A 17,151-nucleotide genomic window follows, 5' to 3' on the forward strand; every position below is an offset into this window, starting at 1 on the left:
ATGTGTTACGCAGGTATGTAGTTACATCATTACATCCAAATGACTATTATTAGCTAACAACAGCCACATGTAATGCATGTGTTACGCAGGTATGTAGTTACATCATTACATCCAAATGACTATTATTAACTAACAACAGAAACATGTAATGCATGTGTTACGCAGGTATGTAGTTACATCATTACATCCAAATGACTATTATTAACTAACAACAGAAACATGTAATGCATGTGTTACGCAGGTATGTAGTTACATCATTACATCCAAATGACTATTATTAGCTAACAACAGCCACATGTAATGCATGTGTTACGCAGGTATGTAGTTACATCATTACATCCAAATGACTATTATTAGCTAACAACTAATGCATGTGTTACGCAGGTATGTAGTTACATCATTACATCCAAATGACTATTATTAGCTAACATCTAATGCATGTGTTACGCAGGTATGTAGTTACATCATTACATCCAAATGACTATTATTAGCTAACAACAGCCACATCTAATGCATGTGTTACGCAGGTATGTAGTTACATCATTACATCCAAATGACTATTATTAGCTAACATCTAATGCATGTGTTACGCAGGTATGTAGTTACATCATTACATCCAAATGACTATTATTAGCTAACAACTAATGCATGTGTTACGCAGGTATGTAGTTACATCATTACATCCAAATTACTATTATTAGCTAACATCTAATGCATGTGTTACGCAGGTATGCAGTTACATCATTACATCCAAATGACTATTATTAGCTAACAACTAATGCATGTGTTACGCAGGTATGTAGTTACATCATTACATCCAAATGACTATTATTAGCTAACAACTAATGCATGTGTTACGCAGGTATGTAGTTACATCATTACATCCAAATGACTATTATTAGCTAACAACTAATGCATGTGTTACGCAGGTATGTAGTTACATCAATACATCCAAATGACTATTATTAGCTAACATCTAATGCATGTGTTACGCAGGTATGTAGTTACATCATTACATCCAAATGACTATTATTAGCTAACAACAGCCACATCTAATGCAAGTGTTACGCAGGTATGTAGTTACATCATTACATCCAAATGACTATTATTAGCTAACATCTAATGCATGTGTTACGCAGGTATGTAGTTACATCATTACATCCAAATGACTATTATTAGCTAACAACTAATGCATGTGTTACGCAGTTATGTAGTTACATCATTACATCCAAATGACTATTATTAGCTAACAACTAATGCATGTGTTACGCAGGTATGTAGTTACATCATTACATCCAAATGACTATTATTAGCTAACAACTAATGCATGTGTTACGCAGGTATGTAGTTACATCATTACATCCAAATGACTATTATTAGCTAACATCTAATGCATGTGTTACGCAGGTATGTAGTTACATCATTACATCCAAATGACTATTATTAGCTAACAACTAATGCATGTGTTACGCAGGTATGTAGTTACATCATTACATCCAAATGACTATTATTAGCTAACAACTAATGCATGTGTTACGCAGGTATGTAGTTACATCATTACATCCAAATGACTATTATTAGCTAACAACTAATGCATGTGTTACGCAGGTATGTAGTTACATCATTACATCCAAATGACTATTATTAGCTAACAACTAATGCATGTGTTACGCAGGTATGTAGTTACATCATTACATCCAAATGACTATTATTAGCTAACATCTAATGCATGTGTTACGCAGGTATGTAGTTACATCATTACATCCAAATGACTATTATTAGCTAACAACAGCCACATCTAATGCATGTGTTACGCAGGTATGTAGTTACATCATTACATCCAAATGGCTATTATTAGCTAACAACAGCCACATCTAATGCATGTGTTACGCAGGTATGTAGTTACATCATTACATCCGAATGACTATTATTAGCTAACAACTAATGCATGTGTTACGCAGGTATGTAGTTACATCATTACATCCAAATGACTATTATTAGCTAACATCTAATGCATGTGTTACGCAGGTATGTAGTTACATCATTACATCCAAATGACTATTATTAGCTAACATCTAATGCATGTGTTACGCAGGTATGTAGTTACATCATTACATCCAAATGACTATTATTAGCTAACAACTAATGCATGTGTTACGCAGGTATGTAGTTGCATCATTACATCCAAATTACTATTATTAGCTAACAACTAATGCATGTGTTACGCAGGTATGTAGTTACATCATTACATCCAAATGACTATTATTAGCTAACATCTAATGCATGTGTTACGCAGGTATGTAGTTACATCATTACATCCAAATGACTATTATTAGCTAACAACTAATGCATGTGTTACGCAGGTATGTAGTTACATCATTACATCCAAATGACTATTATTAGCTAACATCTAATGCATGTGTTACGCAGGTATGTAGTTACATCATTACATCCAAATGACTATTATTAGCTAACAACAGCCACATCTAATGCATGTGTTACGCAGGTATGTAGTTACATCATTACATCCAAATGACTATTATTAGCTAACAACAGCCACATCTAATGCATGTGTTACGCAGGTATGTAGTTACATCATTACATCCAAATGACTATTATTAGCTAACAACTAATGCATGTGTTACGCAGGTATGTAGTTACATCATTACATCCAAATGACTATTATTAGCTAACATCTAATGCATGTGTTACGCAGGTATGTAGTTACATCATTACATCCAAATGACTATTATTAGCTAACATCTAATGCATGTGTTACGCAGGTATGTAGTTACATCATTACATCCAAATGACTATTATTAGCTAACAACTAATGCATGTGTTACGCAGGTATGTAGTTGCATCATTACATCCAAATGACTATTATTAGCTAACAACTAATGCATGTGTTACGCAGGTATGTAGTTACATCATTACATCCAAATGACTATTATTAGCTAACATCTAATGCATGTGTTACGCAGGTATGTAGTTACATCATTACATCCAAATGACTATTATTAGCTAACAACAGCCACATCTAATGCATGTGTTACGCAGGTATGTAGTTACATCATTACATCCAAATGACTATTATTAGCTAACAACAGCCACATCTAATGCATGTGTTACGCAGGTATGTAGTTACATCATTACATCCAAATGACTATTATTAGCTAACAACTAATGCATGTGTTACGCAGGTATGTAGTTACATCATTACATCCAAATGACTATTATTAGCTAACATCTAATGCATGTGTTACGCAGGTATGTAGTTACATCATTACATCCAAATGACTATTATTAGTTAACATCTAATGCATGTGTTACGCAGGTATGTAGTTACATCATTACATCCAAATGACTATTATTAGCTAACAACTAATGCATGTGTTACGCAGGTATGTAGTTGCATCATTACATCCAAATGACTATTATTAGCTAACAACTAATGCATGTGTTACGCAGGTATGTAGTTACATCATTACATCCAAATGACTATTATTAGCTAACATCTAATGCATGTGTTACGCAGGTATGTAGTTACATCATTACATCCAAATGACTATTATTAGGTAACAACAGCCACATCTAATGCATGTGTTACGCAGGTATGTAGTTACATCATTACATCCAAATGACTATTATTAGCTAACATCTAATGCATGTGTTACGCAGGTATGTAGTTACATCATTACATCCAAATGACTATTATTAGCTAACAACTAATGCATGTGTTACGCAGGTATGTAGTTACATCATTACATCCAAATGACTATTATTAGCTAACAACTAATGCATGTGTTACGCAGGTATGTAGTTACATCATTACATCCAAATGACTATTATTAGCTAACATCTAATGCATGTGTTACGCAGGTATGTAGTTACATCATTACATCCAAATGACTATTATTAGCTAACAACTAATGCATGTGTTACGCAGGTATGTAGTTACATCATTACATCCAAATGACTATTATTAGCTAACAACTAATGCATGTGTTACGCAGGTATGTAGTTACATCATTACATCCAAATGACTATTATTAGCTAACAACTAATGCATGTGTTACGCAGGTATGTAGTTACATCATTACATCCAAATGACTATTATTAGCTAACAACTAATGCATGTGTTACGCAGGTATGTAGTTACATCATTACATCCAAATGACTATTATTAGCTAACAACTAATGCATGTGTTACGCAGGTATGTAGTTACATCATTACATCCAAATGACTATTATTAGCTAACATCTAATGCATGTGTTACGCAGGTATGTAGTTACATCATTACATCCAAATGACTATTATTAGCTAACAACAGCCACATCTAATGCATGTGTTACGCAGGTATGTAGTTACATCATTACATCCAAATGACTATTATTAGCTAACATCTAATGCATGTGTTACGCAGGTATGTAGTTACATCATTACATCCAAATGACTATTATTAGCTAACAACTAATGCATGTGTTACGCAGGTATGTAGTTACATCATTACATCCAAATTACTATTATTAGCTAACATCTAATGCATGTGTTACGCAGGTATGCAGTTACATCATTACATCCAAATGACTATTATTAGCTAACAACTAATGCATGTGTTACGCAGGTATGTAGTTACATCATTACATCCAAATGACTATTATTAGCTAACAACTAATGCATGTGTTACGCAGGTATGTAGTTACATCATTACATCCAAATGACTATTATTAGCTAACAACTAATGCATGTGTTACGCAGGTATGTAGTTACATCATTACATCCAAATGACTATTATTAACTAACATCTAATGCATGTGTTACGCAGGTATGTAGTTACATCATTACATCCAAATGACTATTATTAGCTAACATCTAATGCATGTGTTACGCAGGTATGTAGTTACATCATTACATCCAAATGACTATTATTAGCTAACAACTAATGCATGTGTTACGCAGGTATGTAGTTGCATCATTACATCCAAATGACTATTATTAGCTAACAACTAATGCATGTGTTACGCAGGTATGTAGTTACATCATTACATCCAAATGACTATTATTAGCTAACATCTAATGCATGTGTTACGCAGGTATGTAGTTACATCATTACATCCAAATGACTATTATTAGCTAACATCTAATGCATGTGTTACGCAGGTATGTAGTTACATCATTACATCCAAATGACTATTATTAGCTAACAACTAATGCATGTGTTACGCAGGTATGTAGTTACATCATTACATCCAAATGACTATTATTAGCTAACAACTAATGCATGTGTTACGCAGGTATGTAGTTACATCATTACATCCAAATGACTATTATTAGCTAACAACTAATGCATGTGTTACGCAGGTATGTAGTTACATCATTACATCCAAATGACTATTATTAGCTAACAACAGCCACATGTAATGCATGTGTTACGCAGGTATGTAGTTACACCATTACATCCAAATGACTATTATTAGCTAACAACAGCCACATGTAATGCATGTGTTACGCAGGTATGTAGTTACATCATTACATCCAAATGACTATTATTAGCTAACAACTAATGCATGTGTTACGCAGGTATGTAGTTACATCATTACATCCAAATGACTATTATTAGCTAACAACAGCCACATGTAATGCATGTGTTACGCAGGTATGTAGTTACATCATTACATCCAAATGACTATTATTAGCTAACAACAGCCACATGTAATGCATGTGTTACGCAGGTATGTAGTTACATCATTACATCCAAATGACTATTATTAACTAACAACAGAAACATGTAATGCATGTGTTACGCAGGTATGTAGTTACATCATTACATCCAAATGACTATTATTAACTAACAACAGAAACATGTAATGCATGTGTTACGCAGGTATGTAGTTACATCATTACATCCAAATGACTATTATTAGCTAACAACAGCCACATGTAATGCATGTGTTACGCAGGTATGTAGTTACATCATTACATCCAAATGACTATTATTAGCTAACAACTAATGCATGTGTTACGCAGGTATGTAGTTACATCATTACATCCAAATGACTATTATTAGCTAACATCTAATGCATGTGTTACGCAGGTATGTAGTTACATCATTACATCCAAATGACTATTATTAGCTAACAACAGCCACATCTAATGCATGTGTTACGCAGGTATGTAGTTACATCATTACATCCAAATGACTATTATTAGCTAACATCTAATGCATGTGTTACGCAGGTATGTAGTTACATCATTACATCCAAATGACTATTATTAGCTAACAACTAATGCATGTGTTACGCAGGTATGTAGTTACATCATTACATCCAAATTACTATTATTAGCTAACATCTAATGCATGTGTTACGCAGGTATGCAGTTACATCATTACATCCAAATGACTATTATTAGCTAACAACTAATGCATGTGTTACGCAGGTATGTAGTTACATCATTACATCCAAATGACTATTATTAGCTAACAACTAATGCATGTGTTACGCAGGTATGTAGTTACATCATTACATCCAAATGACTATTATTAGCTAACAACTAATGCATGTGTTACGCAGGTATGTAGTTACATCAATACATCCAAATGACTATTATTAGCTAACATCTAATGCATGTGTTACGCAGGTATGTAGTTACATCATTACATCCAAATGACTATTATTAGCTAACAACAGCCACATCTAATGCATGTGTTACGCAGGTATGTAGTTACATCATTACATCCAAATGACTATTATTAGCTAACATCTAATGCATGTGTTACGCAGGTATGTAGTTACATCATTACATCCAAATGACTATTATTAGCTAACAACTAATGCATGTGTTACGCAGTTATGTAGTTACATCATTACATCCAAATGACTATTATTAGCTAACAACTAATGCATGTGTTACGCAGGTATGTAGTTACATCATTACATCCAAATGACTATTATTAGCTAACAACTAATGCATGTGTTACGCAGGTATGTAGTTACATCATTACATCCAAATGACTATTATTAGCTAACATCTAATGCATGTGTTACGCAGGTATGTAGTTACATCATTACATCCAAATGACTATTATTAGCTAACAACTAATGCATGTGTTACGCAGGTATGTAGTTACATCATTACATCCAAATGACTATTATTAGCTAACAACTAATGCATGTGTTACGCAGGTATGTAGTTACATCATTACATCCAAATGACTATTATTAGCTAACAACTAATGCATGTGTTACGCAGGTATGTAGTTACATCATTACATCCAAATGACTATTATTAGCTAACAACTAATGCATGTGTTACGCAGGTATGTAGTTACATCATTACATCCAAATGACTATTATTAGCTAACATCTAATGCATGTGTTACGCAGGTATGTAGTTACATCATTACATCCAAATGACTATTATTAGCTAACAACAGCCACATCTAATGCATGTGTTACGCAGGTATGTAGTTACATCATTACATCCAAATGGCTATTATTAGCTAACAACAGCCACATCTAATGCATGTGTTACGCAGGTATGTAGTTACATCATTACATCCGAATGACTATTATTAGCTAACAACTAATGCATGTGTTACGCAGGTATGTAGTTACATCATTACATCCAAATGACTATTATTAGCTAACATCTAATGCATGTGTTACGCAGGTATGTAGTTACATCATTACATCCAAATGACTATTATTAGCTAACATCTAATGCATGTGTTACGCAGGTATGTAGTTACATCATTACATCCAAATGACTATTATTAGCTAACAACTAATGCATGTGTTACGCAGGTATGTAGTTGCATCATTACATCCAAATTACTATTATTAGCTAACAACTAATGCATGTGTTACGCAGGTATGTAGTTACATCATTACATCCAAATGACTATTATTAGCTAACATCTAATGCATGTGTTACGCAGGTATGTAGTTACATCATTACATCCAAATGACTATTATTAGCTAACAACTAATGCATGTGTTACGCAGGTATGTAGTTACATCATTACATCCAAATGACTATTATTAGCTAACATCTAATGCATGTGTTACGCAGGTATGTAGTTACATCATTACATCCAAATGACTATTATTAGCTAACAACAGCCACATCTAATGCATGTGTTACGCAGGTATGTAGTTACATCATTACATCCAAATGACTATTATTAGCTAACAACAGCCACATCTAATGCATGTGTTACGCAGGTATGTAGTTACATCATTACATCCAAATGACTATTATTAGCTAACAACAGCCACATGTAATGCATGTGTTACGCAGGTATGTAGTTACATCATTACATCCAAATGACTATTATTAGCTAACAACTAATGCATGTGTTACGCAGGTATGTAGTTACATCATTACATCCAAATGACTATTATTAGCTAACAACAGCCACATGTAATGCATGTGTTACGCAGGTATGTAGTTACAGCATTACATCCAAATGACTATTATTAGCTAACATCTAATGCATGTGTTACGCAGGTATGTAGTTACATCATTACATCCAAATGACTATTATTAGCTAACATCTAATGCATGTGTTACGCAGGTATGTAGTTACATCATTACATCCAAATGACTATTATTAGCTAACAACTAATGCATGTGTTACGCAGGTATGTAGTTGCATCATTACATCCAAATGACTATTATTAGCTAACAACTAATGCATGTGTTACGCAGGTATGTAGTTACATCATTACATCCAAATGACTATTATTAGCTAACATCTAATGCATGTGTTACGCAGGTATGTAGTTACATCATTACATCCAAATGACTATTATTAGCTAACAACAGCCACATCTAATGCATGTGTTACGCAGGTATGTAGTTACATCATTACATCCAAATGACTATTATTAGCTAACAACAGCCACATCTAATGCATGTGTTACGCAGGTATGTAGTTACATCATTACATCCAAATGACTATTATTAGCTAACAACTAATGCATGTGTTACGCAGGTATGTAGTTACATCATTACATCCAAATGACTATTATTAGCTAACATCTAATGCATGTGTTACGCAGGTATGTAGTTACATCATTACATCCAAATGACTATTATTAGTTAACATCTAATGCATGTGTTACGCAGGTATGTAGTTACATCATTACATCCAAATGACTATTATTAGCTAACAACTAATGCATGTGTTACGCAGGTATGTAGTTGCATCATTACATCCAAATGACTATTATTAGCTAACAACTAATGCATGTGTTACGCAGGTATGTAGTTACATCATTACATCCAAATGACTATTATTAGCTAACATCTAATGCATGTGTTACGCAGGTATGTAGTTACATCATTACATCCAAATGACTATTATTAGCTAACAACAGCCACATCTAATGCATGTGTTACGCAGGTATGTAGTTACATCATTACATCCAAATGACTATTATTAGCTAACATCTAATGCATGTGTTACGCAGGTATGTAGTTACATCATTACATCCAAATGACTATTATTAGCTAACAACTAATGCATGTGTTACGCAGGTATGTAGTTACATCATTACATCCAAATGACTATTATTAGCTAACAACTAATGCATGTGTTACGCAGGTATGTAGTTACATCATTACATCCAAATGACTATTATTAGCTAACATCTAATGCATGTGTTACGCAGGTATGTAGTTACATCATTACATCCAAATGACTATTATTAGCTAACAACTAATGCATGTGTTACGCAGGTATGTAGTTACATCATTACATCCAAATGACTATTATTAGCTAACAACTAATGCATGTGTTACGCAGGTATGTAGTTACATCATTACATCCAAATGACTATTATTAGCTAACAACTAATGCATGTGTTACGCAGGTATGTAGTTACATCATTACATCCAAATGACTATTATTAGCTAACAACTAATGCATGTGTTACGCAGGTATGTAGTTACATCATTACATCCAAATGACTATTATTAGCTAACAACTAATGCATGTGTTACGCAGGTATGTAGTTACATCATTACATCCAAATGACTATTATTAGCTAACATCTAATGCATGTGTTACGCAGGTATGTAGTTACATCATTACATCCAAATGACTATTATTAGCTAACAACAGCCACATCTAATGCATGTGTTACGCAGGTATGTAGTTACATCATTACATCCAAATGACTATTATTAGCTAACAACTAATGCATGTGTTACGCAGGTATGTAGTTACATCATTACATCCAAATGACTATTATTAACTAACATCTAATGCATGTGTTACGCAGGTATGTAGTTACATCATTACATCCAAATGACTATTATTAGCTAACATCTAATGCATGTGTTACGCAGGTATGTAGTTACATCATTACATCCAAATGACTATTATTAGCTAACAACTAATGCATGTGTTACGCAGGTATGTAGTTGCATCATTACATCCAAATGACTATTATTAGCTAACAACTAATGCATGTGTTACGCAGGTATGTAGTTACATCATTACATCCAAATGACTATTATTAGCTAACATCTAATGCATGTGTTACGCAGGTATGTAGTTACATCATTACATCCAAATGACTATTATTAGCTAACATCTAATGCATGTGTTACGCAGGTATGTAGTTACATCATTACATCCAAATGACTATTATTAGCTAACAACTAATGCATGTGTTACGCAGGTATGTAGTTACATCATTACATCCAAATGACTATTATTAGCTAACAACTAATGCATGTGTTACGCAGGTATGTAGTTACATCATTACATCCAAATGACTATTATTAGCTAACAACTAATGCATGTGTTACGCAGGTATGTAGTTACATCATTACATCCAAATGACTATTATTAGCTAACAACTAATGCATGTGTTACGCAGGTATGTAGTTACATCATTACATCCAAATGACTATTATTAGCTAACATGTAATGCATGTGTTACGCAGGTATGTAGTTACATCATTACATCCAAATGACTATTATTAGCTAACATGTAATGCATGTGTTACGCAGGTATGTAGTTACATCATTACGTCCTAGAAGCTGAAAGAAGGAGGGATATGCTGTGTGAAATCAATTGGAAAGTTAGCGCCCTCTAGACATCTGTGTAAATGTTGCAAACAGCCCCTTTAAGGCCTTTGCAAATGTTCCAGTCTGAAGTGAGACCTTAACGAGATGAAGGAATTGTGCTGACAAACTGCTCAGCACAGACTTTAGACATCTAGTGGGTAACTCATCAAGGTGTGTATGTTAATGTTAGATATGTGCTGTCTCCAAGCAGAAGAACATCTTTCACCTTGGCTCTTGTTCGCTTTGTGCGGACTTCACCGATTTTATACTTTTATTTCTGTTTATGATAGTCACATTTGGCAGTTCTGCCTTGCATAGGTTAGAGTCCAAGCCAGGGTTAGATTCCAAGCCAGGGTTGGTTCAGGAAGTAAAAACTAAAGCTGAAACAATTCATGCCATTGAATCGCTGTGGCCAAACTACTAAAAGTGGGAGGAGAGGAAAAGTGTGAGGCTGAATCTTCTGGTGGCAAAGCATCAAAGAAAAGGAAAGTGAAATGTGAAATCAGACACGGTAAAGCCAAACATTGACTGGACGCTTGTTTCAAGCCGCTTAACCGCAGTGATTGATTACTTGTATTAGTTGATAGCACAGTACAGTACATATTCCGTATAATTGACCACTAAATGTTAACACCCAAATAAGTTTTTCGACTTTTTTAAGTTGGGGTCCACGTTAATCAAGTCATGGTAAGTGACCATCATGAAAGATAAAGATGGTACATTTCAACATGATAAGATCTGCTGCTATGAATATTACTGAGTTACCTGTTACATCTCAGGACAACAGGTGTGTACTTGTGGTTTAAAGACTACTTTACACGCTATGTCAACCTTTTCCAGCGTGTCTTTACAGTAGCAAAATGTATGTTTGAGGACTATATCAGACAGCATGGGTTGCCAGAGTGTAGTCACACAGACCAGGTAGGCAATTGGAGTCAGACCTTGTAAAACACTTTGGAAAACCTTGCTGGAATAGTTACCTCTACTGCCCCCCAGTGGCCGTTAGAAAGGATGCACACATTTTGTGTTGAAGTCCTTAAAGCTGTCTTTCACGTTTTGTCTTGTCCTTTGTGTCCCAGATGAAGTCGTGAGTGGCTCAATTCAATGTCCAGTACTGTGGAAATATGTTTGGATATGACAATCTGTTTATTTTAAGCTATCAAACTGAAATCAAATGTAGACTATAGAACATAAAGTATGCTGACCTTGGCTTGAATGGAACATTGTCACAGCAGCGAGACCTGACCACGCACGGCACCGTCCTAAACTGTTTGTGTCCTCCATGCAATCGCCCTGAATACTCCTACCTGAACCCAATTAAATCACGTTACCATGGCAACTGCACCATAGCAACGGTCCCATCCCTGTCAACATTTCCTGGCACTCAAGAGGAAGTGGGCGGAGCAATCTGCCAAAAAGGAAATTCAGCATCAACAGAGCCAGCAATCAAATGGAGAAAACAAAATAAAAACAAAATAAACAAATAAGGAAATTTGGCTCCAACAAAATGCAAAGTAAATATCTGTAGGATGATGTACAATATTGGCTTTTGCCTGACACTCCGAACTTTGATTGATATTGATATTGTTTTGGGGATGTTTAAAAAGAAAACACATTAAACACAAAACCCAATATTGGAATTTTTTGTTTTATCCACGAATGTAAGTTCGTAAAAAAAATAAAAAAATAAAAATAAAAAAAATAAACATCCTTCCACAAACAATTCAGCCATTTTCTCCCACTGTTATATTGCATAAAGGTCTGGGGACATACATATAAAATAATCACAACACAATCATCATACTACAAAAGAGAGTAATGGAGATAATTAATCAAATGGATTATAGAAACCCAACAAAAAAATCATGAAGTCACACATTTTAAAAATTAATAAAAGACAACTGTTCAAATGATGTATAAAGTAAATAATAATATGCTTCCTGAAGTGGTCCAGAAGATGTTTCAGATGTGAACCAGTACATATGTATATCATATAAAGGTGATAATCTATGGGATTATTAACAATTACAAATACAAGTATGTAATATTTTCATATTTCAAACTATGTAATCTATAAATGTAGAAGCATATTAACCAGATTGTTAGACAAACAACAATGTCACACATGTTATATGTGCTGATGTTGTTAGAAAGTCAAAATGAAAGTCTGGACAGTTTATTTCAAATCCTGCAGTTTCATTTGCTGCTGCTGTTCTCACCAGCACACTTGTGTTTCTTACACTGGTACTTAGAAGACAATCTTTCACCACACACACTGTAACTCAACACTTTCTTTCCTGGGTGTCTTCTCATGTGTGCTACAAGGGTTGATCGTTCACCAAATGCTTCTGTTGCAGATTGGACAGGAATGTCATGTTTCACCAGTGTGTGTTCTCATGTGTACAATCTCATCAGTTTCCCCTCACAGCAGTCAGCGTACTTCCAGCTGACACATGAAGAAGACCTTCAGGGGAATGCCTTCCCAGGCTAACATCCAATCCACCTTATTCATACAAAAATATCTTAAAAGTCATTCCTGCAATCCATAAAAGTGTGCTGTTGTCCCTCTGAATAAGTCATACACACACAGGAAATAATGTACCACATGCCGGCCTGCACGCAGTAGTACTAGTGATGAGCTCCCCCTGCTGGTGGACAATAATTATAGTGATTTTCACATTCCTCTTTAGAGACATGTCTGTGTAATAAAAAAATAAAAAAATAAAAAGCAAATTGAAAACAGTCAACATGTTGGCCAAAAAAAATGACATCTGTATTGGTTTCATTTAGATAGTGTCACCACAGATAAACTGGGAAGAAGTAATCAGATTACTGACTACTCCTCCAAAAGATAACTTATTTACATAATTTATAATAATAATAATAATAATAATGGATTAGATTAGTTTTGTGTTTCTAGACATTCAAATTGTGTTAGAGAGAGAATTCAGAAGGCATCTTTCATGCAGTCATCACATTCAATGTGGTAAGCTACATTTAGTTATAATAATGACATTAATAATATTAATAATAACTATTATTATAACTAGATGAAGCAATTCCTAAAGGAATTACGTGTGAATGCTCCAATGCTGAAGTTGAACTGAAAAGTTGACAGAATGTAGTCTGAATGTAAGAATAGTTTGAATGTTGGAATGCTGAAGAGTTTGAATTTCCACGAAAACCAGAATTTAGTTTGGATTTTGAGAAAGTGATAGTTTGATGTTGGAATGGTTTGAATAGGTAGGAAAATGTGGGGCTTGTGCAGTTTGGAAAAATGTCACTCCGGTGGGTGTATGGATGTGTGGAAGGTACGTAGACACAGAAAAGTCCCTCACAAGCATGTTTGTGTGATTGACAGAAATATTTCAATTCAATGTCCAGAGGTATTAAAACATTAGTCAATCAAACAAACGGTCAATGAAAATGAAGGCAATAACTTTGCAGTCATGGATACACCGTCTGTGTGTTTGTTTTCTCCGGCTGCGGCTTTCAAACTGCATACCAAAGGTCTTCTAAGGCAGTAGTTCTCAAATGGGGGTACGCGTACCCTTGGGGGTACTTAAAGGTATGCCAAGGGTTACGTGAGATTTTTTTTTGAATATTCTAAAAATAGCAACAATTCAGCTTTATAAATATATTTATTGAATAATACTCCAACAAAATATGAATATAGGTTCATAAACTGAGAAAAGAAATACAACAATGCAATATTCATTTTTGTAGACATGTTCCATAAATATTGATGTTAAAGAGTTCTTTTTTGTGGAGAAATGTTTAGAATTAAGTTGATGAATCCAGATGGATCTCTATTACAATCCCCAAAGAGGGCACTTTAAGTTGATGATTACTTCTATATGTAGAAATCTTTATTTAAAATTGAATCACTTGTTTATTTTTCAACAAGCTTTTAGTTATTTTTACATGTTTTTTTCCCAATAGTTCAATAAAGACCACTACATATCAGCAATATTTTGCACTGTTATACAATTTAATAAATCAGAAACTGATGACATAGTGCTATATTTTACTTCTCAATCCTTTTTTTTTCAACCAAAAATGATTTGCTCTGATTAGGGGGTACTTGGATTAAAAAAAAATTCACAGGGGGTACATCACTGAAAAAAGGTTGAGAACCACTGTTCTAAGGTTTGGTCGGAAAGCATAAAAAAGGACACTGAAAAATTCCATAAAACCTTGAACTATTTGTTTTTAATTGTATCTGAATTTAAAATGCATCCTCCAGTTTGTGGCTATTACAAGGCATATTTCCAGAGGATATGCATTTTTACAGCATGTTTTAAATAGATAGCATTTCAAAAATAACTTCTGGGAATATTATATTGATCAACTAATTCTTATTTAGGGGGCTTTGTGAGCAGAACAGAGGCATTGACTCCATTGTTGGAATTAGGATAGTTAAGATTTTGCTAACGTTTGTTTAGGACTTAGAATGCATAAAAATAAAAACATTATTATCTTACATAAGCATTGTGACAGGCAAAATAAAATTAAAAAAATCAGATTCCCCTTTGATAATTTTTCTACATCCTGTGAACGGGTTGATGCTGTGCTGAAAGTGAGAAAATTAATACAAATTTCAGCAAAAAAATGGCTGGCAAACGTTTTAAAACCTGGTCAAGGAGATGCATGTGTATGTTGTAAAATGATGTTAGAATTAGCTTTATTATTTGGGTATAGGGGGCCCCGTCATGGGGGCCGCCCCCGGCCCAGCTCTGACTTGTTCCACCACTGGTCATTGTGATTATATTATATATTCCAAATGTCATTTTATTGTTATTAGTCAAATATCAAATGAGTAAACATTTGAAAGTAAGAAGTAAACCAACCTGTTTTGTGTAACACAACTTGATGTTTCTTGAAAACAGCGTCCAGTAGTTGATTGTAATCCTCCTTTGTTCTAGAAAGTTCCGCCTCGTATTCTGCTATCGTTCTTTCCAACACTACAAATATTTCTTCAACAGCAGCAGTTAGTCGCTGATCCACCAACGCTCTCAACATTTGTAATGTAGACATTTTCACACAATCACAACACTTTACTCTCACACTTGATCTCTACTTAGCGATGTGTTGATAACTTCTGTGTCTTCTGTTGGCAGCTAACAAGCTAAGCTAACTAGCGAGCTAAGCTAACTAACAAGCAAAGATAGCACGAGAAGCGGCACAGTGCTTCTAGCGCATCCAGACCACTTTATCCTTAACTAAAGAATCAAAGATGTATTTTATACGACGTAAATATTTCAAACTGGAGAACAAATAATAAGACTGACTTCTTCTTCTTCTTTTGTTTTTATGGCGGTTGGCAAGCAACCTTGTGGTGTGCATTAGCGCCACCTACTGTAATGGAGTGTGGACCGAGGTGGATCCCTACTCTATATTCTTTTATTAACCCAGTGTTTTTTAAATATGTTTATATTGCTTTATGTCCTATGTGTTCTGAATTAAATCCTAATATATCTCCCACTGCTAACCTAATATTTTCTTTCGCCAGCCTACTTTCCAGTATTGATCACTTTCTCTATTGTATTTCTTACATTGTATTAAAACATGGTCATTATTTTTTATCTGATGGCAAAAATCACACAGTCCTGTATTATGTTTCCAATCAATTTTAGTGAACTATTTAGATATGTATGTCCTAATCTCATTCTAGTAATAATGTCTTCTTCTTTCCTATTTCTATTCCTCCTCTCATGACACCTACTCTCCTCTGGACTTTGTAAAACTCTCTACCTTTTCTTTCCTTATTCCAATTATCCTGCCACTTTTTATTGTGTTCTATCTTAATGATGCTCTTCACTTCTTCTTTACTGTGCTTCATCTCCATGTTTACTTCTGTTTTAGTGCTTGCTTGTTTTGCGTATCTATCAGCTAACTCATTCCCCACAACTCCTACATGAGCAGGAACCCAGAGAAATGTTACCACACCTCCCGCTTTATTTATCCTGTAGATTGCCTGAACTATTTCATAAACTATATCTTGTCTTGTTTCTGATGTTATGTTTTTTATGCTCGTCAAAGCACTGCTGGAGTCCGAGCACAC

The 17,151-nt window shown here is 34.4% G+C and overlaps 1 protein-coding gene and 1 long non-coding RNA gene across 2 annotated transcripts in view; both read right to left on the minus strand.

The window, feature by feature from the left end:
* LOC133541733 (uncharacterized) overlaps positions 1-16,392 on the minus strand; it is a 48,292-nt gene extending 31,900 nt beyond the window's left edge. The window contains exons 1-3 of the long non-coding RNA XR_009803967.1: positions 15,938-16,392; positions 12,293-12,495; positions 12,068-12,201 (exon numbers count right to left, since the gene is read on the minus strand). This is a non-coding gene — a long non-coding RNA (uncharacterized LOC133541733). The remainder of the gene's footprint in view (positions 1-12,067; positions 12,202-12,292; positions 12,496-15,937) is intronic.
* LOC133541802 (golgin subfamily A member 6-like protein 25) overlaps positions 1-17,151 on the minus strand; it is a 245,703-nt gene that overhangs the window by 145,837 nt on the left and 82,715 nt on the right. The gene's annotated exons all lie outside the window — the stretch shown is intronic.

Source organism: Nerophis ophidion, linkage group LG23 (assembly GCF_033978795.1).
Source record: "Nerophis ophidion isolate RoL-2023_Sa linkage group LG23, RoL_Noph_v1.0, whole genome shotgun sequence".
Lineage (NCBI taxonomy): Eukaryota > Metazoa > Chordata > Actinopteri > Syngnathiformes > Syngnathidae > Nerophis > Nerophis ophidion.